General features: G+C 39.6%; 1 protein-coding gene and 2 long non-coding RNA genes across 15 annotated transcripts in view; 1 reads left to right on the top strand and 2 right to left on the bottom strand.

The window, feature by feature from the left end:
• TMEM144 (transmembrane protein 144) overlaps positions 1 to 331 on the bottom strand; it is a 63596-nt gene extending 63265 nt beyond the window's left edge. For 8 of the 13 annotated variants that reach the window (XR_009259227.1, XM_058721055.1, XM_058721051.1 and 5 more), the window contains exon 1: positions 42 to 331. The gene's annotated coding sequence lies outside the window, so the exon portion shown is untranslated. The remainder of the gene's footprint in view (positions 1 to 41) is intronic. The other 5 variants (XM_058721059.1, XM_058721054.1, XM_058721053.1 and 2 more) reach the window with 4 other exon arrangements.
• Positions 297 to 12510, top strand: LOC131506934 (uncharacterized). Its single transcript, XR_009259229.1, has 3 exons — positions 297 to 656; positions 1407 to 1516; positions 12335 to 12510. It is a non-coding gene; the product is annotated as an uncharacterized LOC131506934 (long non-coding RNA).
• Positions 1145 to 27926, bottom strand: LOC131506933 (uncharacterized). Its single transcript, XR_009259228.1, has 3 exons — positions 27843 to 27926; positions 8752 to 8855; positions 1145 to 2504 (listed from the first exon to the last, which is right to left on the bottom strand). It is a non-coding gene; the product is annotated as an uncharacterized LOC131506933 (long non-coding RNA).
• Positions 27927 to 27998: the final 72 nt, after the last annotated feature.

A 27998-nucleotide genomic window follows, 5' to 3' on the forward strand; every position in this document is an offset into this window, starting at 1 on the left:
CCATTGTTGCATAACAGATTATCCCAAATGTAGTAGCTTACATAACACTTATCTCTCACAGCTTCTGTGAGTCACGAATTCAGGAGTATCTTCGGGTAGACTCTCACTGAATGTCTCATAAAGTTGCTGTTAGATGTTGGATGAGGTTTCAGTCATCTGATGATGTAGTTGGGCCTAGAAGGTCTACATTCAAGTTGCTTTACTCACATGCCTGTCAAGTTGGGTCCAGCTAATGGTTGAAGACCTCAGTTCCTCTATACATGGGCTACACCGTGGGACTGCTTGAATGTTCTCGTGACATGGTGCATTTTTCCCTAGTGTGAGAAATTAGAAAAGGTGGAAGTGTCATTGTCCTTTATGACCTAGCTTCTGAGATCACACACCATTGCTTCTGCAGTATTCTATGGGTCACACAGTTCGTCCCTGATCCAGTGAGAGAGGAGACTACGTAAATGGCATATGGATACCAGGAGCTGAGGATCACTGGGGGCTGACTTAGATGCTGATTGCCAGGGAAAACGGGAAGAGAATTACTGAAATAATGCCTTTGCATGGGCACAAGCACATGGGATCTAGCACAGAAGCAGAGGGAATAGCCCTTGTTAGGTGCAGAGAAGTCATTGATAGGAACAGTGTATCGGTGCAATTGCAAAAGGGTGAGAAGTGGGAATTTGACCACACTCTTTTCTGGCTTTTTGTTTTTTTCTGCTTCTCAATGAGATAGAAAACAAGGTCATAGGCCAAGAATGAGGACTGGGAAGAGGTTTTTGAGGTTCATATTTCAAAGTTTTCAGTATCACTCAAGTGATACGGTGGTCATTGTCATATTACTTGTTTCATTATATTAGTAAGAAGAAAAACCCCTCTTTTTGACCATTGTTGTACTCTAAGAGGCACAGACCACATTTTAGTAAAGTGAAAGGAAACCAACTCTGTTTTTTTTTGTTTTTCATTTTAAAGTCTGATTTTTTCCTCTTTGGTCTCAAGACCTTTCTATGTTTATAATATGGAAACTTTTATCTATAAACATACTTTGTTTTGCAATTAGGTTATTTTCTTTACTTCTGCTTACGGAATAGGATAAAATACAGACAGATCAATGTGCTTAAAGGAGACTCTAAAATGTGGGACATGTTCTTTTCCTAGCCCAATCAGCCTGAGACCATGTGGGACAAACCTTACACTAAATAAGCCAGATGTACAGACTCACTGAGATGTGGGAGACAGCACAACAAAGGAATTGTGGGATGTTTCAGCAAAGGAAGGAAAAGAGTTAAGGATTTTACCAAAGATTGGAGTTTGGGTGCAGTGTAAATGCAACAGTGTTTTGATAGGCAGCATGTAAAGGGACCAATATCAGTTCTGGACTGTGAAATGTACCTTTTTTTTTTCTTTTCCTTTTTAAGTAGGCTTCATGCCCAGTGAGGAGCCCAAGTTGGGGCTTGAACTCACAACCCTGAGATCAAGACCTGAGCTGAGATCAAGAGTTGGACACTTAACCAACTGAGCCATCCAGGTGCCTCTAAAGTGGATGTTTCTTGGAAAGAAAGTTAAAATAGATGTCAAGTGTTATTTGCAGAGACCTGCTATCTGAAGCTCTGCACGTGGCCTGTAAATCAAGGCTGCTTCGCTGTGTCACAGCTGAACTCTTCCAGACAAGAGTGGGATGTTTTATTACTACTGAATCATTTCAAACAAAAGTGTTTCTGATAGTCTATGATTTTAGAGAAAAAGATTTCTCAGTAAGAAATCAGTAGATGCTCCAATATTTGCGCTCTTATGACACTTTATAGCTGCAGCATATATTTGGGAGAAATGTTGTTTTCTGATAAATTTTCACTTGGCTTTATCTACAGTTCTGATTCTGGACTGATGAATGGTAGAGAAGATTTTTGCTTTGTTTTGCCTTCTTCGTTGCTATTATTACAACTTCCTATAGTTTAAAATATTGGGGCCTAAGTCGCTGTCTCTTCCCGGGTAATCTTGTTCAAGACACTTGAAGAGATTGTATCTAATAAAAAAAATGTAGTGTAAGGATATTGGGAGAAATCCTCATCAGTCTTTGTATGTAAGATTAAGCCTCTTTTATTTTTAATGACCAAATTACAATGCCTCCCACAGTATGTTGACAAGACCTCAGCATCCAAGAGTCTTGCAATTATGTCTGGCAATCTCCAAAGGGAGCCTCCCAAGTGCTCACACTCCCAGTGTGACATCTTCGTATTCTTCCTTTCTTGTGTTAGCTTCCCCAGGCTAACAATCACTACCATCCAAGTCGTCTGAGAAAGACCTCCTCTTGCTGTGACTGATGAGTACGTGGCACCCTAGCCATGTTCTCATAGCTGTTGCTCACCAAGGGAGCAGAGCATTGAATGGTTCTATATGGACCTCAGGGGATGCCTCTTCTCACTATGATATCTTCTGGGTCTTAGAGCATTCTGTTCATGCTAAGTCTTTCAGGAAAGCTGCTTCTCTCTTCTGTGCCTCATCTCTTGCAAATAATCCTCAAAAACATAACAAGCAAAAAGAAAACAAAAAAACAGAGAAATAAGTCAACCAGTAATAATAATAATAATAATAATAATAATAATAATAGAAATGAAGTCCATATTCTTACAGATCTAAATCTGATCCTACCTTGCATGATGGATTAAACTACAACACTTGACTTCAGCTACAGAGTGCCACAATTTTGTCAAGAACAAAGAACTTGCCTTACATTTATATAGCTAAAGGGATCACCTGTTGATTTTCTAAAAACAAAGGAATGGTTTTTCTAGGTAATTTGAAGGCTACATCTTTAGAAGACCAAAACTTATTATAGTGCTACATTCAAAGTTTTTGGTTAATTTTACTCTTCAGAAATTTAAAATCTCTTGACTCAAATCTTAGCTAAAAGGAAATCCTTTTGCATAAATAGTCTTTAACATGCCCTCCAATGAACATATATGGCCTCTCATACCTTGCTGGTTGGTCTGACCATGTGATATTTCTTTAACAGTGTTCCACAAGGTGAAAGTCAGCATAATACTTATGGTGGAATGACAAAGGAGAAAGATCATGGGGGGTGCTGATGAGCATATCATTGATGAAATCTAGCAAGAGCTTTAAGTAAGGTAGAGAACTAAGTCAGGAAAGAAAGGTGCTGATGGGGCTCTAAAAGAAAGCCTTCCGGATGGAGTATAAAAACAACACAAATAATAATTATTGAACATTTACTTTGGGCAGGCACGGCACATAAGACCCTTGTCTTCATTATCTTGTTCCAGACTTAGAACACCTTGAGGAGGCACATGCTAGTCTTATCTCCATTTTATGGATGAGGACACCCAAGTTCAAAGAGTAACTTGCTCAGAATCACTCAGCTGTAGTAAGTGACAGTGGCAGTTGTAAGCCAAAATGTCTGTGATTTCAGTACTTGGAGTTATTAGTTCTCAATATAATTTTCAAAATATCATGAGATTTGTGCCTTTTTCTGACTAAATAGACCTGAAATGCACATGCAAGTCAGTATCTGACACAGGTAAAGAACTAATACATCTATGAGTCTTGACACGCATACTCAAAAATTCTCTAAGCTTGCTTCCTTCACTGATATAATCAGCTACATCTTGACTTTTTTGGTTTCTGACTTATGAGTCCTCCTATTTTTACTATGTTACCACTATCCTTGTATTTTTCGGGTAGATGTCTCATTTTCAAGCTTATCATATTGATTTCTCCCTTTAGGATGAAAATTGGATGTAATTCAATTTCATGGACCAGAACCACTAGTAAGAGATAGCTTTACGGTTGCTAAATAATCACAAGGAAAATATTAGATATATTTGAAAAAAATTGTAAACCATTAGCTATGCATCTGATGTGCAAATTGTATTAATGAAAATTTATAATGGATCCAGCAACCCCATTTCTGGGTATATATCCAAATTAAATTAAATCAGTATCTCAAAGAGATATGCATTCCTATGTTCACTGCAGCATAGCCAACATAGGGAAACAACGAAACAACCTAAGTGTCTGTCAACAGATGAATGGATAAAGAAATGTGATATATAATGGAATATTATGTGTGTGTGTGTGCGTGTGTGTGTGTATATATATATATGTATATATATGTATATGTATATATGTGTATATATATGTATATATATATACATATATATACACATACATATATATATATATATATATATATATATATATAGTGATGGAAGAGAATTCAACCATAAAAAAAGAAGGAAATCCTGCCATTTGAGACAACATGGATAAGTCTAGATGATGTTATGCTAAGTGAAATAAACCAGTCACAGAAAGGGAAAAAAAAAACCCTGCATGATCTCACTTGTATGTGGAATCTAAAAAACTCAAACTCAGAGAAGCACAGTATAGAATGACGGTTGTCAGGGCCGGGGTGAGAGGGTGGCAAGGAAAATGGGGAAATGTTGGCCAAAGGGTACAAACTTTCAGTTATAAGATGAATAACTTCTGGAAATGTCATGTATAGTTGGTGACTAGTTAAAATATTGTTTTATATATTTCAAATTTGCTGAGAGAGACCTTAAGCCTTTTCACCACACACACTCACAGAAAGATAACTGGATGTAAGGTGATGGATATGCTAATTAGCTTGATTGTTGTAATCATTTCACAATGTATATGTACGTCAAATCATCACATTGTACACCTTAAATACACACCATTTTTATTTGTTAATTATACTTCAGTAAAACTGGAAAAACCATACTAAAAAGGACCCATGAAGGTGAAACACTTAGCACAGGCAAAAAATCCAATATGAATATAAACGTAGTTCCTTTAGTTTTATCTTTAGTAGATTTGATTTTTCTCTCCACTGCTCATGAGAAGGAATAAAAAATTAATTAAAAGCCGAGTCCAATCTATTCATTTAAGCAGAAGCTTTATCTAATACTTGGTCTCTCTTAGCAAAATAAAAGCCACACATATAGTGCCCAGTTTATCAAATAGCCTCTCAGTTCCCCGATTTCTCTCTCTCATGGTGTCACTGGCTATAGGGGAAGGGTGTAGCTTATGGATCATCATGAACATGAAGTGTCAAGAGTCCTGAGATGTCTTATGCATCTTCTAGTTCCCAGAACTACATCCAATTTAATTTTGGTATTTTCTGCTGGCATTCATGGTCAAAGTGTAACTTTTGTCTTTTGCTTCTATCACTTAATGGAGACTGTCAGCATCATTGGTGGCAGCCACATTGCTAAATCCAACAATTATGTCTCTGTCATTATTTATGTGACCCTTCAGCAGGATCTGTCATGGTTGATTTTTCCTTTCTTTTTGCTATTTTTCATTGATATGGCTTCCAGAACACCACATTCTCCGGGTTTGTCTCCTATCTTCCGAAGGCTCCTTCATCGGTCTGCTTGGGTGGTTTCTCATTTCATCCCTGACCTCTTAATGTTGGAGGGCTCAGATTGCTCTTCTGAAATCCAGTCCCATATTTTGAATAGCTTACCTGACAACTCCACTTAAAGGTCTGGGAGAAAACTCAAACTTACCCCCACTCTGCCCTTCTTGTAATCTTCCCTTTCTTAGCCAGTGGCAACCTTATTCCAGTTGTTCAGACCAAAAATCTTGGAGTCCTGAGGTTCTGCCAGTCCATGACCTTGTCTCATGCCCAATACGAGGGAGACAGAAATTAGGATATTTTGTTCCTAAGGTCTTGCCTTTGTGATTCCCAACACTTTCTCTTCTCTTACCTCACAATGTCACTCTACTATAGCACATAACCACAGGATTGTTTTGAAAACTGGAGTTTTGAGTCATCTTGGGGTAAAATTATATATAGTTTACAGTTTACATTTGCAGTTTATAGTGTGAGGTGATCTGTTTCATCAGAATCAATTATATCCATCAACTGTCCTCTGTAGACTTGACTGATAATTTTAACTGGCCACATTTCCTTGGCTTTCTTTTGGCCCTGCATTGGGCCTCAAATTCAACAATGTCTAAAACATCATCTTTCCAGGAAGGGACACTGACAGCTATGTTTCTGCTTCTTCTAGAACTAGTACTGCAATTCTTTTCAGAATTACTCCTCTGTCTCCTCCCTGAGCTTCCTTGAGCGTTGCTATTTTCTTACGTGAGTCTGCCCCGCTGGCCTCATTTGGTTGGTTCAGGGATGTCAACCTGGCCTAAACTAAGCCAATCATAGTCTTTAAAAACCCTAGTTACAATGAACTGATCTATTATTATATGACACTAGATGGGTCAATTAGAATCCTTTCTTAGAATTTTTGAACTTGGACGCACAGAGAGTAAAAGGCAGAGAGTAAAACTGCCATTTACTCTCTGTGCGTCCAAGTTCAAAAATAGAGATAAAAACCTAGTTTAAAAATAGAGATAGAACCAAGTTCAAAAATAGGGATGGAACCTATGAAAAGTGAAACTAGGGAGCTGTTGTGGCCACATTTCCAACTCTGTAAAAGAAAGTAGTCTGTAGTGGCAGAGAATGAAACCAATATCCAGAGAGAGGCACTGATGAAAGGGGGGAGGACTAGTGATATTTCAGTCCCTGGATCTAGTTTCCCTGAGGCCCAGTTGTATCTCTGGCCTTTCGGAGGTATTAACGGAGAATAGTATACTTTGTATTACAGAGTCCCATTGCTAACTAGCTTAGGGGAGAAAAAAAGAATGTATTTTCTTATATGGTTGGGAAGGAGCTTACAGTAGCTAATATGATCAGTGAAATAACTGCATTAACCAGGCCTCTATTTATTTCTGGAACTGACACTTCAGAACTGCCAGATCTCTTTTTATCCATCTTGCATCTCTGCTTGCCTCAGCTTTTGACTTGGTCTCAGTCGAACCCCCCACAATTAGGCTTTTTCTAGGCTGCTGAGGAAGACAGTTGTAAGCTGCTCCAGTCTTTCATCTATCCTAAACTGTGACCCCAAAGACAAAAGCTCTAGGGAGAAAATCTCTGTTAGTTTTAATGAAAAGTCTCCTGAGGTCCCCTGATTGATTGGCTTAGCTCAGGTCTTAGGACTACCTCTGAGCTAATCACTCTGGCCAAAAGCATGGGTGCTATGATTGGCCAGACCCAGTTCCTATGCTATTTCTATGTGCGTGGGTAGGTCAGACATAGCTGTAATCAAAACATAAAAGTCTTATTAGAATGGATATCAAAATATATTCTAGGAAGACGGCACCATAGCTCTCACAGTTCACTACCCTATTGTTGGTTTAATCCTTTCTTAGATTCCATGCAGCAAGAAAAGTCATTTTTTTCCCTAAGCCAAATGAGTTATTTTCTTTCATTTGCAATCAAGAGTCTTGATGCATATACACTTTTTCATCTCTCTTTTCCTTAGGTGCTTGTCTTCCAGAATGAAAGTGTTTGCTGAATCACCCTTTTGGATATGTGGGAATCCTCTTCCGTTTCTGCCTATTCCTCATTCTCCATACCCAAATATCCTATGTGAGTTCTCACTAAAATATTTCTACAACCAACCTCACTGTTCCATCCGTATCGTCACCACTGTTCTTCATGCCTTTATCATCATATGCTTGATTTGCTGCCTCATTAGTCTTCTTACTTTCAGTCTTGTTTTTTGCATTCCGTCCTCCACTCTATTGTGCAGGTAAAATGGTAGTGTCGTTTCTCTGAATAAAATTTTCTCTTGGCACTCACTGCTAAGAAGCTAAAAACTTCTTGGTGATGTGTACAGGAGCTTTTGCGTACTTCAGCTAAGGATGCCTCATGTGTCCCTCGGTGTTCAGGTCTTCGCATCCATTCTTACTTGTGTGTCCCATTAATTGGCTTTGTATTATCTTTGTCCTATTCCTTGCAAGCATTGCTGCAAAGCTTGTCCTAAATGCCAATATCAAATCAGATGTCTTTTATTTGCTCTTGGGATGCCTTGATAACCTGACTCTTTCTGCCTTTAGTATTTACCAGGTTCTCGAACGTACTGTTACACATAAATCACTTATGGAGTTTGGTCCTTACCCAACCCAGACACATTGCATCAGAAATATTTTTTTATTTATTAAAAAAAAATTAATGTTTATTTTTCAGAGAGAGAGAGAGAGAGAGAGAACAAGCAGGGTTGGGGCAGAGAGAGAAGGACACACAGAATCTGAAGCAGGCTCCAGGCTGCATCAGAAATATTTTTTTAAATGCCTTTCAGAGATTCAGAAACAGATGGTTTGTAGAGCATTCATTTGGCTGACACTGTGTTTGAGTATCTCTTGCTACTGCCTGCTTTTGAAGTTCTGATTCCTCTACCTATTCCTGAGACTTCTGATTGGCTGAACTGTCTTTGAAGTCTCTTCATGTTTACATCCTAGTCATCCCTGCTCTAGACCTTTGTGCCATCGATTGGGAATCAGCTATTTTAACCATTGACCTCTCCTATAGTTATATAGCCCCTTCATTATTCCCCATTCTTGGATTTATTCTATTCTTGCTTTATCATCTCAACTTCAATTCCTAGTTCAAGTATAAATTATTTTTCTCAACTAGTTTGGCTATATCTCCAATCACAAATTCTCCCTCTCATTTGAGAGCCCCGAATTATGATTGCTAGATAGTTACTGGTGCTTTAAAATTATTGTCAAGGCTCCAATTAGTGGTATGTTATAGCTGAGGGCAAATTGTGTGCATCTCTTCCAAATTCCACATTCAATAAAATCATACTGTTTGAAATTGGCTATGGTGAGAATATTTACATCACAGAAATCAGCAAATACTCAGAAAATGTTACTTACCCCCTCCCCCTGAAGGACTGGTAAATGTTACCAGCCAACCCTATTTCCAGTAGAAGACCCAGATGTGGGAATCCTGGTGCCAACCTAGAGTATCTGGTATAATCCTCGTAGGTGAAAAACAGATACCATGGATTAATAGCAGCTGAAAGCAAAGGTGGACTAAGCCTGGACAGTTAATGGTCTCTAGGCCTTAAAAAGTAGAAAAGTAGGGTTCTAAACCTGTTCCACTCCTACATTGATCCAACTCAGTTAATGGCAACAACAGTCACAAGGACTTTACACAAGTCATTTAAGCAACTTGTGTATCAAGTTCCTCATCTATAAAATGGGAATACTAATAACATCTGTCTCATAGGGTTATGAGGATTAAATGAGTTATGATTGGCAAAAGGCATAGGATAATGCCTGGCACAATCATGATTTCCTGACGTAGTATATAGACGTTTAAATAATCTCGGATAGAAACCCATAGAATTAACCTTGCTTTTATCCTTTTTTTCATACCCTATGTCCACTCTGTCAAGAAATCCTTTTACCTTGAATATATACGTATATATCTGGATCTGACTTCATCTTATCACCTCTACTGTGGCCATCTTGGGTCAAGCCTCCATCATCTCAATCTAAATTGTTTTGATGATGGTCAGCAGATAGTTTTTCTGGCTTTCACTCTTTTGGCCCCTCCTACCCACCCCCCAACTCCCTGTTATTTTAGTCTGTTCCTAAAATAACAACCAGAGTGATCCTTTTCCATCATTTTTACACAATGTTAACTCCTTAGCTGAAAAACCTTCCAATGGCTCCCCATTTCCTTAGGGGTAAAAGACAAAGTCTTCACAATGGCCTACAAGGTCTTGGCCCCACTCTAAGCTGTCCTCTGACTCTTTTTCTATGACATTCCCTCACTCAATTCTCGCTCAATGGCCCGTCTAGCCATTCTATAATGGACTAAGAGAGGAAAATATAGTAGGATTGTGAAAATAAGAATGGGTATGACAGTAAGAACGGACATAGCGAATGAAGTGGGGGCAGGTGTGGAGGGTTGGGTTTAAGTAGGTACAGAGCAGCCAAGAAAGAGTCAGAATAGGAGAAGGTCAGAAATTTTTCCAAAGCAAATCAAGTAAGAACAAGATCTATACCCAGCCACTTGGAAATGGGCCTAGTATGAAGGAGCCAAAAAAGCAGCCCCAACTAATACCTTGCAGAGAACCTGGCAAGCTTGAATACTCCTGAGTCCTAGGTAGAACTGGGCCAAGTGTGGGCTGGCTTTGTTGTGGAGGTAGGTATTCAGCGTGAGAAAGCCTATGCATGTCTTGACAAAAAATATTTCCAGACCTGGTGGTATGCAGAATACACTCCACTAATAATATTGACCTCCTTCTCTCCTAGAAAAATGATGAGAACTGAATGTTCCTTGGGAGCAGCTGGGATGAGGCTAGGATGAGGGCAAGGGTTAACACAGCAAAGAGCAAAACTGGCAAACAGGGAACTTGGAGAATTAGGCTTGATCTAGCTCATGGATAGACTTCCTTTTTTTCAGAGAAGAGAAGGCATAGCACAAAAGTAGATTATACCGAGTTTCATCTTTAAAATGTCATCTTGATAGGGCCAGGGTTGTAAACCAAACAAGCAGATAGTCAAAAACAAAGCAAATCCAAAAAACAAGTCTTTTGCTTCTCCAACTGAAAAATATTGCACTCAGAAAAAGATCCTCTAACAGAATCTTTTGGAATCCTACAACAAAATCAGGGTGGGATCCTGACTATTGTCTTATAGACTAGCCTCATCCCCTGGCTCCTCTCTTTTTCTGGTGCTGATTTCAGTCTTTAATGCTGTTCCAGTCTGGACATGTACCTTTTTTGCTGTGTTTCTCATCCATGTGCTCACTGTTATCTCTTTGTTGCTAAGATTCAATATCCCTTACGATTAAATGGCTGTACCTTGTGTACTCACTACTCACTTTGCTTAGGTCTCTATGCTTTAGGTTCCTGTTTATACAGTTGAACCTAACATTTTAATGTTTCTCTTGCTTGCCTTGTTCTCACCTGCATCTACCTCATCCTGGTTTCTTCCATTCCATGTCCTTGGGATGATAACTCAGATTACCCTCAGATATATACCTACAGAGATAGACTATGTAAATATCTCACTGCAGGATAGAAAATTCCATCATAACATATCCGGCCACAAAATAAAAGATTATGGAGTGCCAACAAAGTCAAAGCTTGGTTTTACGCTACAAAGATTTGTTTTATCTGAGAGTTTAGGACCTGGTGATGAACCATTTCTACTCATATGCAGTCAAGCTGTTGGTTCCCTATGTAGTCTGCCACTCAGCTAATGTATCCTTCCCCCAGCTGCTGAGAGCACCGAAGCTAAGGCTTAGATCTACAACTTTTTGAGAGATTGCCCTTGGCTGATGGGAGCTGGCTCAGCTGAGATACTTGGGAAATTACTCCTCTCTTCTCCTACCAGTCAACCTGGATTCAATTTCAAACCTCACTTTTTGTGTAGGATCAGGTTGAAGCCGGGGGTTAGGGGAGAGCCCATGTAATCACTATACATGGCTCTTTGAGAAAGGTTATGTGTCTGTGACTTTGTGCTGAATGAGTGGTGCCAATTAAAATGATCCTTCCTCCCGTCTTTAAATAAAATTTACCTGGAGACTTAGAATTTTTAGGTGATTCAAGCATGAAAACCTTTCTCCAACTCTGATTAGGGTATTATTTCCAGATGAGGGCTCTGATACATCTTTTGGACAAGCTGTCAAACCCATACTTCATCGAGTATGCCTTAACCCAGTAATGACTTGTGTCTTTTGAGGTAATATATCTTCAGACTTATAAAATACAGGTAGGAGGTAGTATGTTAGTCCCCCACATCAAATTGCATTGATGTGAGGCTCTAGAGAGAGATATTGGATTCTGTTTCCATGGCAACTGCTTCACTGCTCAAGGGGAAAACAGGACAGCAATTGAAGTCTGTGTTAATAGCAGCTCTAAAAATAATCAGTAATGTGTTGAAACAAAGTGAAACACCCAGGAAGCAATAGGTAAAAATTATAACCACAAAGGGTGGGATTGAACAATAAGGTGTTGTGCAAATATTATTACAAATACAATATGCTTTAAGAATTACAGGATGGCTGATGACAAATAGATTTCTGAGGAGAATCAGTTATTTTATTTGTTCATTCAGGTGACTATTGAATACTGATTCTATGGCAGCTATGAGGTAGGGCCTGAAGACACAGAGATGTCTCTATCTTCCAGGTTGCCATGGCTTTATAGAGACGATAGAATAAAAGTCCACCATAGGTATAATGGATGTTTCATTTGTCTATCTAACACCATTCTGTTTCCCACTGTGTTGCAGCCAGGAGATTAAGGATTTGTGTTGGATGGATATCACATCCAGCTCCAGGGGCAATTCAAAATCATTTACAGCAGCTATTGTTTTAGCAATAAGCATGTAACCAGGGTATAAACCTCTATGACACTCTTATCTATAGTGATTGTCTTTTGGACCAAGCTCAGAAATCTTGTTTGATGGTTGTGAGATGCTTCTAATCTTTTTTACCTAGATGCGAAAGAGGGATCATGCAGTCTGCTGTTTCTTCAAGAAGCCACCTTGTGATCAGGAGGAAAGTCAGCCAAGGATACAGCCAAAAGACCACAAAGAAACTTAGCCAGACATGGCTGAACTGAGCTAAAGCCTACTCTACCTCTGGATATTTGAGGGAAACTAGCCAATAAAATTCTTTTTTGTGGAAGCTTGACTAGGGTCTCTGGGTTTTCTGTTGCCTGAAACCGAAAAGAGTATCCACTAATGTCAAGTGACAATACCAGGGGATGGGCGAAATAATGGAAATAAGCAGAGGGAATTATTGGATGGAGAAAGAATAAATAAAGGGAGAAAGAGTAGGTAAAAACTAACTTAATCTTGGAGAAAGGAGTGCAGCAAAATCCTATTTCCTGTATTGTGAGGTACAGAATCCAACTTTTCTGTCAGCATAGTGCCTGATTGTCTAACTCTCCAGGATTTCTGGCTACTGGCAAAATGGGTCTCTCTTAACCCAAGCTTCATGATATAGATGTAGCATGAACCTAAAGAGGCTTCAGCTCTAGTGCACTTCACTTACACTGCCCCTTTGGGTCTGGGGTCAAAGTAGCAGGCCCAGCTACACATTGGCAGATTGTCCTAACTTAAAGGTCACTCTCTAAAATCTGGTAGTGTTTCTGGGCTGTGGGCAGGGTGGAGGTGGGCTGACGGCACCATTGAACTATTTCTATATTTTTCTGGCTTCTATTAAGCCCTGGTAAGCCCCATCAAGTACCTGGACCTTATATTTGACCCCAATGAACTACTCCCTGCTCTCATCTCTTCCTTGAACACTAAGAACTAGGCTTCCTGGCTGTTTAGCACGGCACATCCCCAGACTGGAAGAGTGCAGAAAAAAGGTGAAATCCGGCTGAGTTAGACCAGCTCCTATGGACAGAAGCTGTGTGTGTGTGTGTGTGTGTGTGTGTGTGCATGTGCACACATGTGCAAATGCCTGCATGTGTAAATTATTTCACAATGTATACATATATCTAATGATCACATTGTACACTTTAAGCACATACAATTTTATTTGTCAATTATACCCCAATATATCTGGGAAAAAAAGCACTAAAGAAACAGAAATTGAGTCACAAGATAATAATTGCTAAGGTGAAGGTAAAAGAACAGGAGTTTCATGGTCTTACATGCAGTGTGTAAGTGCTATTAAAAAACACCACCACCGGGGCGCCTGGGTGGCTCAGTCGGTTGGGCAGCCGACTTCGGCTCAGGTCATGATCTCGCGGTCCGTGGGTTCGAGCCCCGCATCGGGCTCTGTGCTGACAGCTCGGAGCCTGGAGCCTGTTTCGGATTCCGTGTCTCCCTCTCTCTTTGCCCCTCCCCTGTCCATGCTCTGTCTCTGTCTCAAAAATAAATAAAACGTTAAAAAAAATTAAAAACACACACACACACACACAAAAAACAAAACAAACAAACAAAAACCCACCACCACTTGGGGCGCCTGGGTGGCTCCTTCGGTGAAGCATCTGACTTCAGCTCAGATCATGATCTTTTAGTTTGTGAGTTTGAGCCCCGTGTTGGGCTCTGTGCTGACAGCTCAGAGCCTGGAGACTGCTTCGGATTCTGTGTCTCCCCCTCTCTCTGCCCTGTCCCTGCTCATGCTCGGTGTCTTTCTGTCTCTCAATTGTAAATAAATGTTAAAAAAAAAGAAAACAAAACAAAAAACCAAAAACCAAACACCACCACCACCGAGCTGGAGATGAAAAGTACTCTGCAATAGAAAGTTCAATAATCTGAGTTTCTGTTCTGCTCTACTTCTAACATTAAGCAACCTGAGTAAGTGATTGACCTAGAATTACTTTTTTACACTATCAATCTGTTTGGTAATATGGAAGTCAGCAAGAAAGATTTAAAAAGAGTTTAATTAAGAAAACATAATTTAAAAATGATAGAATGATCTATATCTTTGGATAGTGCTGCTGAACATATAAAGTTAAATGAGAGAGAAGGTCTTATATAGTGAAAATATTGTCTAATTTGAATTCAAGAATTCCGATTCTGGCTGTGCCTTATCTGTGCCTTTCCTTAGGTCATTTGCTTGTGCAGGTCTCGATCTGCTTCCTCTCTAAGATCAGTGTGTCATATCAGCTTATCTCTCAGGCCTCCTCTGGTTCTAAGATTCCACTGTAAAATACAAGTATGTTTCAGTTATCCAAACTTGGTATTGTTTCCTTTATATAAAAATGTTTGTTTGAAACAATCCTTGCTGGAGTTTGTAGCATTTCTTGAATCTGAACTCTCATGGCCATTTTTTTTTCTTCCTCAAATACTGCTTTTGTCAGATTCTCTCCTTTCTTTCTATACCTCAAATTATTCTTGTCTTAAATCTTTCTCATAACCATGTCTAAGAAGTCTCTTATACTCCTTTATGTATTTTCTAACCTAGTAACTGTCTGTGTTTCAGTTTATATATCGTTTTCTGACCCACCTTTCAGTTTACAAATTCTCAACTCTATTTTGTTTTTAAAAGTTTTTTAATGTTTATTTATTTTTGACAGAGAGAGAGAGAGAGAGAGAGAGAGAGCAGAGAGAGAGGGAGACACAGAATCCGAAGCAGGCTCCAGGCTCTGAGCTGTCAGCACAGAGCCCGATGCGGGGCTCGAACTCACAGCCTGCGACATCATGACCTGAGCCGAAGTTAGACGCTCAAATGACTGAGCCACCCAGGCACCCCTCTATTTTGTTTTTTAGTAAGCTGACCAAGAGGTGGTTGGTTATTGGTTTTCTTTGACATATCTTTCCTTGAGTTCAGTGAGTTTTTTGGAACTTTGAACTGATGTCTTTTGCCAGTTTGAAAATTCTCTGTCATTATCTCTTTCAATATTGTTTCTGCCACATTGTCTTTCTCTTTTCTTCTGGGCATCCAGTTATATATTAGATCTTTTAATTGTGTCCAATGTATCTCTTAAACACTCAGTTCTTATTTTTTTCCAACTTCTTCTCTGACAGTTTTTATATTTCTTAGGGACCTGTTTCTGATTTTACAAACCTTGCATTTTTACCTTGTCCAATCTGCCTTTTAAACCCAAATAAATACTTTTCATTGTAGATATTTTTTTTTCAGATTAAGAATGTTCATTTGATTCTTTTTAATGGTTCCAATTTTCTGTTGAAATTTTCTCATTCTTCATCTTTTTTGTTCATCTTTTGCTTTTTTAACTTTCTAATCTTTGTATTTTAAAGTCTGAATCACCAGTGGATTCTTTATCTCTTTCTCTCTTTTTTTAAAAGTTTATTTATTTATTTATTTAAAAAAGAATTTTTTAATGTTAATTTATTTTTGAGACAGAGACAGAGCGTGAACAGAGGGGCAGAGACAGAGACACGCAGAATCTGAAACAGGCTCCAGGCTCTGAGCTGTGAGCACAGAGCCCGACGTGGGGCTCGAACCCACGAACGGTGAGATCATGACCTGAGCCGAAGTCGGACGCTTAACCGACTGAGCCACCCAGGCACCCCTAAAAGTTTATTTTTGAGAAAGAGAGAGAGAGAGAGAGAGCACATGCACACATACATGCACAAGCAAGGGAGGGGCAGAGACAGAGGGAGAGAGAGGATCCCACTATCAGCGCAGAGCTCAATGTGGGCTTGGGCTGTAACTCACAAACCGTGAAATTGTCACGTGACCAAAATCAAGGAGTAGGATGCTTAACCAACTGAGCCACCCAGGCATCCCCCTGTCACTCTTTTTAAAACCATTGTCTCTATTTTATAGCTCAGAAAAATAAGACATTGCATGAGAAATGAACTCCACCGTATAATGTGTAATACAGTCACAGGTCTTAAGTAGAATTTGGTGTAATGACTATCATTTCCCACGTTTAATCAATAAGCATTGTTCCTCTTTTAGAGGACCTGCAGAAATTACCCATATTAAACACACTGAAAATAAACATTAAATAACATTAAATGATGAGTAGCTCTAAATTTCTCTAACCTCTTTGCATTCATTAACTAGCTCTCCAGAGTGAAAATAATTATGGTTTTCTATTTCTTTAAAATATTGACTGAAAAAGATTTCCAGTTTCAGAAACATAAAAACTAACATCATTTGGTTCTAAACAAAAATATACCTTAATTATCAAGCTAAAACCATAGCAAAGAAAAATAATAATGACATTATCACCTGAGGTTTTCCTCAGCCTATTTGTTCACCATGTAATCAGACTCTCTTAAATTAATTTCAGCAGAAAGTCTGCCAGTTCATGGGCTTGCCCCAAAGCACATCAGGGGATCGTTAATACATTGGGCAGTTAGAAGAACAGTGGTAGTAGATAAAATAAGATGTTATTTTATACAGAAGTGGGAATCGTTATGAATATTTTTTTCTTGTTTCAGTAACAAGATTATAGTACTTTATAGTATGACATACTTTAATGTTTAAAGAATAAAAAAATGCAAGTGAGCACCGTAATACACTTGAAAGAAGTGTATTTATTTCATGGGCCCAAGTGTATAACTTTCACAGGCACAAAGTTCCCTGTTTTAAGCAAATCTAGCTAACCCTCACTGTTCATTAGGACTATTTCATATATGCCATCTTACAAATAAGCAACACTTTACAAAAGGCTCTTATCTACTACCTAGTTCTTAGAATAAATGTGTTTAGGGGTGCCTGGGTGGCGCAGTCGGTTAAGCGTCCGACTTCAGCCAGGTCACGATCTCACGGTCCGTGAGTTCGAGCCCCGTGTCAGGCTCTGGGCTGATGGCTCAGAGCCTGGAACCTGTTTCCGATTCTGTGTCTCCCTCTCTCTCTGTCCCTCCCCCATTCATGCTCTGTCTCTCTCTGTCCCAAAAATAAATAAACGTTGAAAAAAAAAAAAAAAGAATAAATGTATTTATACTTTGAACAGTCATGTGGATACTATAAAGACTATAGCACGCTCTAGTCATGTGGATACTATAAAGATTACTATACTTGATGAAATTTATTGCCTTCTGTCATGATTTCTTTAATCTCTTTTTACAGTGAACAAATGACTTCCTAAAAAGTCTGAATTTTGTAAGTACAGGTCACCTCCTGGTTAAAGCTGGAGTACTTCTCAGCAACTAAAAATGTGATGGGCAGCCATTTTTCCTGGCCTTCTAACGTATGATCCAAACAAAGTTTACGCAAGTCAGAGGGAAGGACAAAGTTGTCAAGTCTTATTTTATGGAACTATGGGGATTCCAGCCAAATTTCTTCTGACAAGAAATTTTCAGTTGCCTTTGGGGGAGATGACCACTGGCGGCCTACTGTTGGAGACATTTGGTGCAGGAAGCCATTGACTTGCACAGGTGTATGGGAAGAAGAATGGTCAAGCAGTAGCCTAGGCTAGAGGAAGTCCAGTGTGAAGTGAGATGTGCTCCCAGGTGCAAAAAGTGGCCAAATAGCATTGGACTGGGCTTCTCCAGGTGATCAGGGCCAGCAGTGGTGACTCTGTGGTGGCCCTGTGGATGGCACCTATATCTCTTTATTTCTTGTCCTTTCTCTTCATATTGGTCATTTTCTTTTATTTTTAGCATGCGTATAATTTTCAGTTGCTTTTCAGATTATGAATGATAAACTGTAGAGGCTTTATAGAATATTCTTCCAAAAAGTATTAAGATTTTTAGTCAAGGAGTTACAGTGAATGACCTTGATCCAGTCAAGACTTGTTTTTCAGCTTTGTTATGCCTATTTCCATTTTGCTTTTATTCATAGGAGTGGTCATTAGCCCTAGGGAATGCCCAGGTCTCAGCGCTTCAAGTCTCTTCCATCTTGAATAACAATCTTTTAACACCCTGGTGCTGTCTGGTTGCTGAAATCTACCTCAGTTCTTGAGCTTTCTGTCTGCTGTTTACTAATTTATTCAGGATTGCCTTGCACATTCACAGTTCAGAAGCTGACCAGCCATTTGAGGGAAATTTGAATGCAGATTTTTGGGCACTCCCTCCGAAGTTCCTTTCTCTCCAATATTTTGCTCCTCAAATCCCATCTCCTTGGGCATCCCCAAACTCACTCTCTGACTCCTCAGACCTAGCAGCATGCTGCTTTCTTCTTGAGCTCTTTTCACTCTTGCCAACACTGGGAAAGTGCCCTCAGAAAAATTCTGAGGAGTGCACCTTGTGTGCTTTCTTTTCTCAAGGATTCTTGCTGCTCAATGTTATTTGAGCTAGTTCTCCAATGCTTTCAAAGAATTTTTTATGTTTTCCCAACTTTTAAAGTTATTTTTGGTATAAGATTTAGTTCAACATAAGCTACATTATTGGGTCCAGGGCCAAAAATTTTATCCATTAAATTTTAATTTCAACAATTTGTTTTATCACCTGAGTGGTATTTTATTTTTATTTTTATTTTTTGAGAGAGAGAGCATGCATGTGAGTAGGGGAGAGACAGAGAGAAAGACAGACAGAAAGAGAGAGAGGGAGAGAGAGAGAGAGAGAGGAAGAATCTTAAGCAGGCTCTATGCCCATCATGGAGCCTGACTTTGGTCTCAGTCTCACGACTGAGAGCATGACCTGAGCCAAAATCAAGAGTCAGATCCTTAACTGATTGAGTCACCCAGGCACCCCACCCATGAATAATATTAAAAAAACTTTTTTAAAAATATGTCCTCATTATTTTTAATCCCTTTTTATTGCATGCTCACTTTGTCTTCTTTTAAACATTTTATATATATATATATATATATATATATATATATATATATATATATAATAAATTTATATGTGGATTCTGACATTTCTAAAATTTGTTTTTTTTTCCTTCTTTGCATGCTTAGTGATTTTTTGTATTCACCTCATATAAACTGATAATAATTTGTGGAAGTTTTAAATTTGAGAATCCTTCCTTTTTAGAAAACTTGTAAACAGTGGATTATATATGTTTTTCCTTATTTATTACGGGTCTAGGCTTAAAGTAAGAAGGCCTTTGAGTATCTAGCCTTACATACTGCTGAGGCAGAAGTTATATATTTTAATCTCAAATTATGCTTTCCATGGAAAATTTAGAAAAGTAATACAAATGTTTAGTGATATACTTAGATTCACCAAGCTTCTTAGACATTTGAAAGCCTTAGCCACAGAAATTCCAAACCCATCTATTAAACATTTATTTAAAAAAAATATGTATTTGAGAGGGAAAGTTACCTACTTGCTAGCAGAAATTCAACCAATTTTAAAGGATTTTTTTTCTTACTTAAGGAAAAGAAAAATGCCTTTTCCAGGATCCAATAAGAGAATAGGTGAAAATAAGCTTTGGTTCAGTTTGAAATTTATGATGGATTGGTAGGTAAATTATTCATTAAATGAAAATGAATAATCTATGAAACTAATCAAGCCAGTCTAGTACCATTACTTGGCAGATGACAAATTTGGCCAGATTAGAATTGCCATATTTGATGCTGGGTATAGGCATGATCTAGAAAACAATGGGAAGACTTGAAATCTGAACGTAGAAGATGTGTCTATTAGATGTGGGCAGATTCTAAGGGTGGTACATGGGCGAGAAGGTGGAGAACTGACAGAACTGAAAATTTTTAAAAGCAATCCAGTCTGGAAGGTCGGGTCCTACATGCTGCCCGACTTGCTAGACCACCGAGTATCTTTTTGGAACCCAAAGTAGCATGACTAATTTTAGCAGAATATACTCCTGCTTAATTTTGAAGTCTTTTGTTAAGTACAGAGGGAGATAGTGAGCAAATCCTGGATACCATGCTGCATTGGTAACTTGGTAAGACTGACCACTATTTCTTGAACCTGCAATTATGTATTCATCAGTGCTTTATTCCATCAATGTTTTCTTTCCCTGGTCTCTTTAGAGAGTGCTTAGTCATTAGCATCATCCTTCCAAGAAAAAAAGAGCAAGTTCATGGTTTACAGATGGCTACCTTCTTTCTGGGTCGTCACATGGCAGAGACCAGAGAAAGGAGGCAAGCTCTCCTTTGTCTCTTCTTACAAGGGCAAAAATTCCATCATGAGGGCTCTACCTTCGTGACCTAGTTACTTCCTGGAGTTCCCATCTCCATTTATATCATACTGGTAATTAGAGTCTCAACGTATGAATTTTGAGGGGGCACAAACATTCAGTTAATAGCCCTTACCAAAAGCACCTAGCTAAGAATATTTTGTTTACAAATTCCTCAACTCAGTGGAATTAAATGTAGATCTATTGTCATAAGCTGCATTTCTGGCTGTTTCTATATTATGAGGAATTAGTACAGAGATAAAAAAAAAAAAAGGAGTGTTGCCTTTGAGCTGATGATTACTTCAATCAAGTTTGCTTTATTGCCCAAAAAACTGCAAAATAATGTGCCTTCTTAAACCAAAGCATTGCTAATTTCCTGTGGAAAAAGAATTGGGGTGTGTTATATTTAGGGAAATGACATGTTCATTCTTATACAAATATTTAGTTTTCTTCTGTGTGTCACACTACTTTGTATCTGCTCATTTTTTTTATGTTTCAGAAACCCATTCCAGGCTTCTCACCAAAGCTTTTTGGCTTATAATTTTTGTCTATGCTACACATTATGTGGCCATGGGAACCCCAGGACCGCCTTTGGCAAACAGTGTGATTTTCCTATAAAAAGTGTCTTTATGGGTACAGATCTGGCGATGGCCTGCAGAGGATTTGATTTCTTCCTGTAATTTTCCTCAGACAGTCCCTCCACACCCAGGAGTGTTCCTGGTTTTCATTCTATGGTTTGTGAATTTTTGTCACTCTCAAATTTCTTCTTTTCCCAGTATCTACGTGCTATGACCTTGCTTTGAGAAAGGGCTAGAATCAGTCCGGCTGGGTAGGTGAGGGTGCCTGACTGGGCAGAACATATGATATTAGCACAGTCTGTCTTTTCCAAACCAAGGAATGAAGTGCCAAAGAGGAAATGAACTCTCATAAAGAGGAAAAAAGTACAGCATAACTTTACATAAATTACAAATGCTGTTTTGACACTTACGACAACTTTTTGCTCTTTTCTATTCTTCCTTTTTTGGCATTTTCCTATCTTCTTGCTGGCCTGCCCTGTTCTTTTTGGGGTTCCTCAACTAGAGCCATGGTTCTCAAACTTTAGCATACATCAGATTATCTGGAGGGCTTGTTACAATACAGATTGCAGACCCTCTCCTCCAGAGTTTCTAGTCCAGTAGGTTTTGGGTGGTTCAAGGATTCACATGTCTAATAAATTCCCAGGTGCAGTTGATGCTGATGGTCCAGGGCCACACTCTGAGAGACGATAGTCTGGAGATTGTGTTTTATCATCTTAACATTTTCATTCATTTATTCATTATTTCATTCACTCATTCAGTCAACATTTATTGGGATATCATTGTCCTTTAGTGGGTCTTTAATAAATGGTAAGTTGTTGTGCATTTCCCTGAGTCTCAGCAGCCTACGGGTACCAAGCACTCTTTAGTGGGAGGACTTAAACTGCATGGACTCTTACCCTCTCCTGCATAAAACAAGACCTCCAGCACCTCTCAAACAAGCATGCAACTGTGTGTCACAGAATGCCAGGGTTTGTCACTCAAATGCTTATCACCCAGTCGTTTCCAGTTACCACATTCCAGCTTCTCATGGATGTTTTCTGTCTGTGCAGCTAGTAAGGGTGACTGACTCACTGCTGAGCCTGCTGTTGCTGCTGCTGCCTTCCACGTGAAGCATGAGGGTCCGTGCCAGGGGTGCCGCCTGCCAGGGCTCCCCAAAATTGCCAACACCTTGAAGCGGTCAGGAAAATGGGGTCATCCCTGATCTGCTTCACATTTCCTTGCCTGGAAACCACAGCGGGCTGCTGATGCCTCGACATATCACAGAACAAGATGTGAAAATATATCCATCTGTGTTTGTCTGTGGTTATTTCCTGGGGCTTGAATCTACAGGACTGGGAAGGTGGGAATGGGTGGCTGGGCAGAGAATGTGATATTAACACTTTCTGTCTTTTCTAACCCGGCTTCTCTATCAGTTCATGAAACGTGTGTGTGCAGTTTTCACACCCCAACGACTTCTCAGAGATGCAACACATGTCTGAATCGCAGTGGGGGGACACAGCTGAGTCTCAGAACGGCTAGATGCAAATGAAAAAAGGACCCCAAATTTCTGTCTAGCTTCTTCCCCTGTACTTTTAAGGTGTTTCTTTATAATCCCGTTGCATTTCTAGAATGCCAAATTTAATCTAGTCTAGCCAGGGGGACTTCCTTCCACTGAATGTACTTTGCAGCTTCTTTCTTTTATACAAACTCTGCCTTAGGTGAGGAGAAAGAGATAATTTGTAGCTCTGCATAATTTTCTGCAAGGAGCCCAAGGATTCAGATGGCTTTATCCAATCTTCACTCCTCGACATAGGCTCAAATGGTTTTGGTTTTCCTATCCCAAGCCACAAATTACCTAGGGCTGGCGTGTCTGTCCTCGTTTCTGTCTGTGGCCTGGGAGTGGAGGTGGGAGGTAGGGAATAGAGGCCTTCAGCACCCATGGCTGAAAAAGAGGAGCTTAATTGTCTAGACTGTCCAGGGGCTTTTAGAGGGACCTCAGGGAGTTTCTGATTTACCTAATTCTTCTCTGACTCCATGATGACTCTGCATTCTTGGGGTTTAGAACTATAGAAAAAAAATGCTGGCTATTATAACATGTGTAAATCATCTAATTATCCAGAAGGGAAATAAGAACCATATAAATATGCTCTTTCAAATTTATGTCAGGTTGGCTGTCATACATTTTATTTGTTCCTTGTATTATGCTCTGTCCATACAAACATTGCTTGGTTTCTGGTCACGTGGCAGGGGCATCCTGACGCAGACACAAGTTTATGTAAATAGAACAAATCCTCCCAGGGAAATGAGGCTAAAGGGATGATTATGGTAGATTTCCACAGCAGGAAAAGGCAAGGAGGCTCATGTTCCTCTTTGCCAGGTATAACAGTAGATAGAGGGGAGAATACCCAATGCAATGAAATGTCAGGCCCTTCATCCCTTGGAAATGTGCCTATGTGGTGCCCTCCTGGTCACACGCGAGAGATCAAGTTATGGCACTCAGCGTCACTTCACAGATTTGTAAGGCAGGCTCTGAGAAGACAGGCAGTTTTCTTTTCGAGTGTTTCTTCTACCTACAGCAAGTGGATGTGGGTCGACAGGAAAGATGTCCTTAGGAGTGACTAAATAATCTAACATCAGATGAAAGTGCACATGTTTTTAAATCAAATATAACACAATAGCTGTAACTTCTTTTGCATATAGTTTTAAAGGCAGATATAATATAGAGCACAATTTAAGGAACTACAAACTTCTTGGTAGCAATCAAACACCTTTATGACAACATTTCAAAGACTATAAGCCTAAGGGTTTTTCAGGGTCAGGACAGGCCACCTCGGGGATGCCCAGGCCTGGTGTTAGAATGGATAGCAAAAGTCTACGGCCATACCACCCTGAACGCGCCCGATCTCATCTGATCTCGGAAGCTAAGCAGGGTCGGGCCTGGTTAGTACTTGGATGGGAGAATGGATAGCAAAAGTATTAGCAAATTCTGTATGACAAGCAAGACAGAGTGGGTACCCAAGAACCTAGGCTAAAGCCAGGATTATAGTTCTAGAAGGCTATAGGTCCTAGAGAGTCAGGAAAGTTGTGAGCAAGGGTTAGGAACCCAGTGGAAGGATCTGGTCAGCACAGATCCAGGAACGAAATGTCCATTTGTAGTAGGTGTGTAATCTATGTAACAAGCACGGGCCAACAAGGAAAAGCTTTAATACTTAGGTTTTCAGTGACTGGAGTCCTCATATATTCCTTTTCACTTTCTGAATGGCTCTGAGGAGGTACATGAGCCTGAGCCCAGAGTAGCAGCAAAAGGTACACGTGACAGGAGTAGGGAAATGAGAAATGTGAGTGAGAAATCTGGAGCCCTACGCACTGCCCAATCTGGTCCTGGAATTTTCCCAGCTTCAAGGAGAACCAGCCTTTATTGCGTTTGGTTCTTACAACTGGAAGCCTTGAAGGATTTAAAGATTATTTTACTGCTGATGAAACCTAAGACTTACCACTTAACTGCATAAAGGTGTTAATTTGCTTCTGAACCCAGCCATTTAACTTTTAGAAGAGTGAATTACAAATCCGCACACTGGAAGTTTTTCAAACTATGGATTGCTGGGTTCTACCTCAGACCAATTAAATTAGAATCTCTGGGGAGGTGGATGGGGCCTAGGTGTCTATATAGTCTAAAAGTTCTCAATGATATTTTTCTTTAACTTTTTAAAATTTAATTTTAAATGCTGAAAGTATCATAGACTCTTCATTGTAAATAAAAATATGTAAAAATTATTACTTCTCCTTTTCTAGACAGAGGCAGAGCAAATGCAAGATATAAAAAATATAAAAAGACTATTTGTCTACCTACCACCTCTTTCATAAATCATAAATGGATAGCCAATAGATTGTCCCAAGATAAACATCCTTTCACAAATACCATACAGGTCAAGAAATCAAATGCTACCACAGGCTCCAGTTCCTGCTCATGTTGCTTTTCCTCACTACCTTCTCTTGCCTCCAGAAAGGTATAAAAAGTTTCCCAGGGAATTAAAAAAAAATTTTTTAATGCTTATTTTTGAGAGGGTGGGGAGGGGCAGAGAGAGAGAGGGAGACAGAGGATCTGAAGCAGGCTCTGCGCTGACAACTGCGGGGCTTGAACTTATGAACTGTGAGATCATAACCTGAGCCGAAGTTGCACACTTAACCAACTGAGCTACCCAGGCACCCCAGAGTTTCCCAGGTAATTTTAATGAGCCTTATAATTGTCTTTTGGGGTGCCTGGGTGGCTCAGTTGGTTAAGCGACCGATTTCGGCTCAGGTCACGATCTCACAGTTTGTGAGTTTGAGCCCTGCGTCAGGCTCTACGCTGACAGGTCAGAGCCTGGAGCCTGCTTCCGATTCTGTGTCTCCCTCTCTCTCTGCCCCTCCCCTGCTTGCACTCTGTCTCTCTCTCTCAAAAATAAACATTAAGAAATAATGAAATAAAACAAAAAAATAAAAAAATAATTGTCTTTGCACTTTGTTTTCCTCATGGATTTTTTTTTTTAATAGAGAGAAAGTACTTTACATATGAGGATTTGATCAGTCTCTCTGATCACATAATATTAATACCAGTAATAAGTATTTTGAGTGTTATATGTACACACACATGTTATAGGTATATGTGACTGTTATATCGTGTTAACAAATTTTCATGCCAGTACTCATTCAAGGAATTGAGGTTTATTTTTCCAAAACAAAATTAAACTTCTCTCTTGAGCCACATAACACCCGATGGTAGAATATACCTTTCTGTTCAGTGTCAACAGTGACCATGAGCAATACATTGCCACTGCTTCCCCCTTCTAGAATGAGCCTCCACCACGCCAAGGGAAATAGGTTGCTGCCTTGGGAAGCCAGGGGTTGCTGAGGCCAAAGATTGTGGTTGTGTGTATCGGGCTACTTGTGGGCGATATATACAGGCCCAAATGAGAAAGCCACCGTGTTGGCCATTTGCTGAGAAATGCTGAGAAACAGCCTGAAAAGAGATGACCTCAACAGAACAGAGGGCTACCAGATCTCAAGGGACTGAGGAGACATCAACAGCCAGCGGGAGAGACAGTAATAGGGGTGTTTTTGAAGCAACTGCAAATGCCCACCAGATGATCAGCTTTATATACCTGCACTAAAGTCCAGAGACCTTATAAGTCAATTCACGACAATGTAATGGAGTAGCAACACATTTCTACTGTTACTACTTTTCTGTTCCCACTACTCTTCAACTCGGGAATAGCCAGAGAGACTCGGAGTGGGGTGAGTGGGCATGTGGGTGAGGAATTGAAGGTCTTAACAGGAAAAAAAAAAGCAATCCAGGATGAATTTTCCCTCCCCCTTTTCAGTAGGTTTTGGCTATGCTTTTTGAGGGACAGGTGATTTCTGGAAAAGGAAAAGTTAAACAAAATTTGAAAATTTTGACCCTGTTTGGATCAAACATTTTGATCAGGTTAGGTGCAGATTATGTGTGTGTGTGTGTGTGTGTGTGTGTGTGTGTGTGTGTGTGACTAAAATGAGTGGAGACATTTTAAAAAATCCAAGTATGACTAGAAAAGTCATATCTGGGTTTTTTACCCAAGGGAGTGGGAAAGCATTACTAAGCCACAGAGCAAGTTTGAATAGGCAATGGGGAGAATGATGAAAACTGTTTTCTGATTACATCTGACGGACATTCGTGTCCACTGTGTTGGTTATATCCACATATTGACTATACCAATAATTCAATGAGTGTGTTCCTAAATCTACCATGATACCTCCCCCGACCCCCTGCCTCCTTGGTGCAATGGTGATTCTTGTTAAGCTGCCGGGGCTAGGAGGAGGGCCTCTGAGAAGTTCAAACAAGTGCTAGAGGAATAAAGAACATTAACTAGCATTTCGAATTGTCATTCCATCACCGCTATCTCCTTTAACCATTACAAGAAACCAATGGGGTACGTGCTGTCATTAGTCTTCTCTTAAAGACGGAAAATGAGGCTAGAGAGGTAAGGCTACCTGTCACAAGGGACCACAGCTAGGAAGAGAAGAAGGGCTAGAAGCCAGGCTTTCACTCTCTGGAGCCCATTCTCTAAATATCCTACACTTTAGCCTCTACTAATCTCTCTTGTGGCTGTAAGGGGAAGCAATGCACTGGTCTTCTTCTAGTAAAAAGACCTTTTTTGGGGAGAGTGGCAGCCAAGCAAATTTACTAACTCATGCACTTCTCATCTAACTCTGAAACGTTTCTTCACTAAAAATTAAATTGCTTTAGAAACAGCCAGCAGAGGCTTCTGTTTGTTACAACCTGGCGTCTGCTTTTAATTTGAGGTGCACTTTTAATTTTGAGAGGTCAGTTGTTCTTCTCGATGTGTGAAAATAATAATATGGTTATAATAAAGCAACGCTGTTATGGCTTCCTTTCAAGAACTTAACATTTAGCACCGAGAAAATAATCTTGTGCTCATGGAAGTGAGCTTTAAGAGTTTTGGAACACAAAGAAAAATGCTTTTGGAAAAATGCTTGAATTCTCATGAAGGTTAGCCAAAATCGACAGGTACTTCTAAGCCATTGTCAATAGTGGAATTGTTCCTCTCCTTTCTCTATGTGGCAGAACTTTTAAAAAAACAGAGAGGTCTGAGTTCGAGTGCTAAAGTAACAGTTGTATTAGAATTTTTTGGCATTTTATCACTTAGAAGATTGTTCTTTCCTTTTCTCTTTATTTTAATTCCCTGATCTTTTATTTTTTATTGCATTGTAAAATGTAGTAGTTTTAGGATTATATATCATACGCTAATCTCTTACCCCCTCCCCTCCCCAGGATCCCAAACTTCTTTTCCAGTGGGGAAAATGTTCCCTGTAGCCTTCCTGCCTTCTGACTCTATTTGCCATAGAAGAAAAAAAAAAAAAAAAAAAAAAAAGGAGCTTAAATGACACCCAGAGGTCATCAACCCTACCTTTGTGCCAGGACATGCAATCTCCCCAAGCCAATTACTAACCTGTTTTTAAAACAACCTCCAATCAGAGAGAATCCATGACTTCTTTTTGTGAGCTGTTGCACTGTGCAAGACCACACTATAAATGTCTTCGCCTATCTGTACGTACTCTTATCTCACCGTTCTATTTTTTTCCTCGTGGAAGTTAACCCTTTCTTA

Source organism: Neofelis nebulosa, chromosome 3 (assembly GCF_028018385.1).
Source record: "Neofelis nebulosa isolate mNeoNeb1 chromosome 3, mNeoNeb1.pri, whole genome shotgun sequence".
Lineage (NCBI taxonomy): Eukaryota > Metazoa > Chordata > Mammalia > Carnivora > Felidae > Neofelis > Neofelis nebulosa.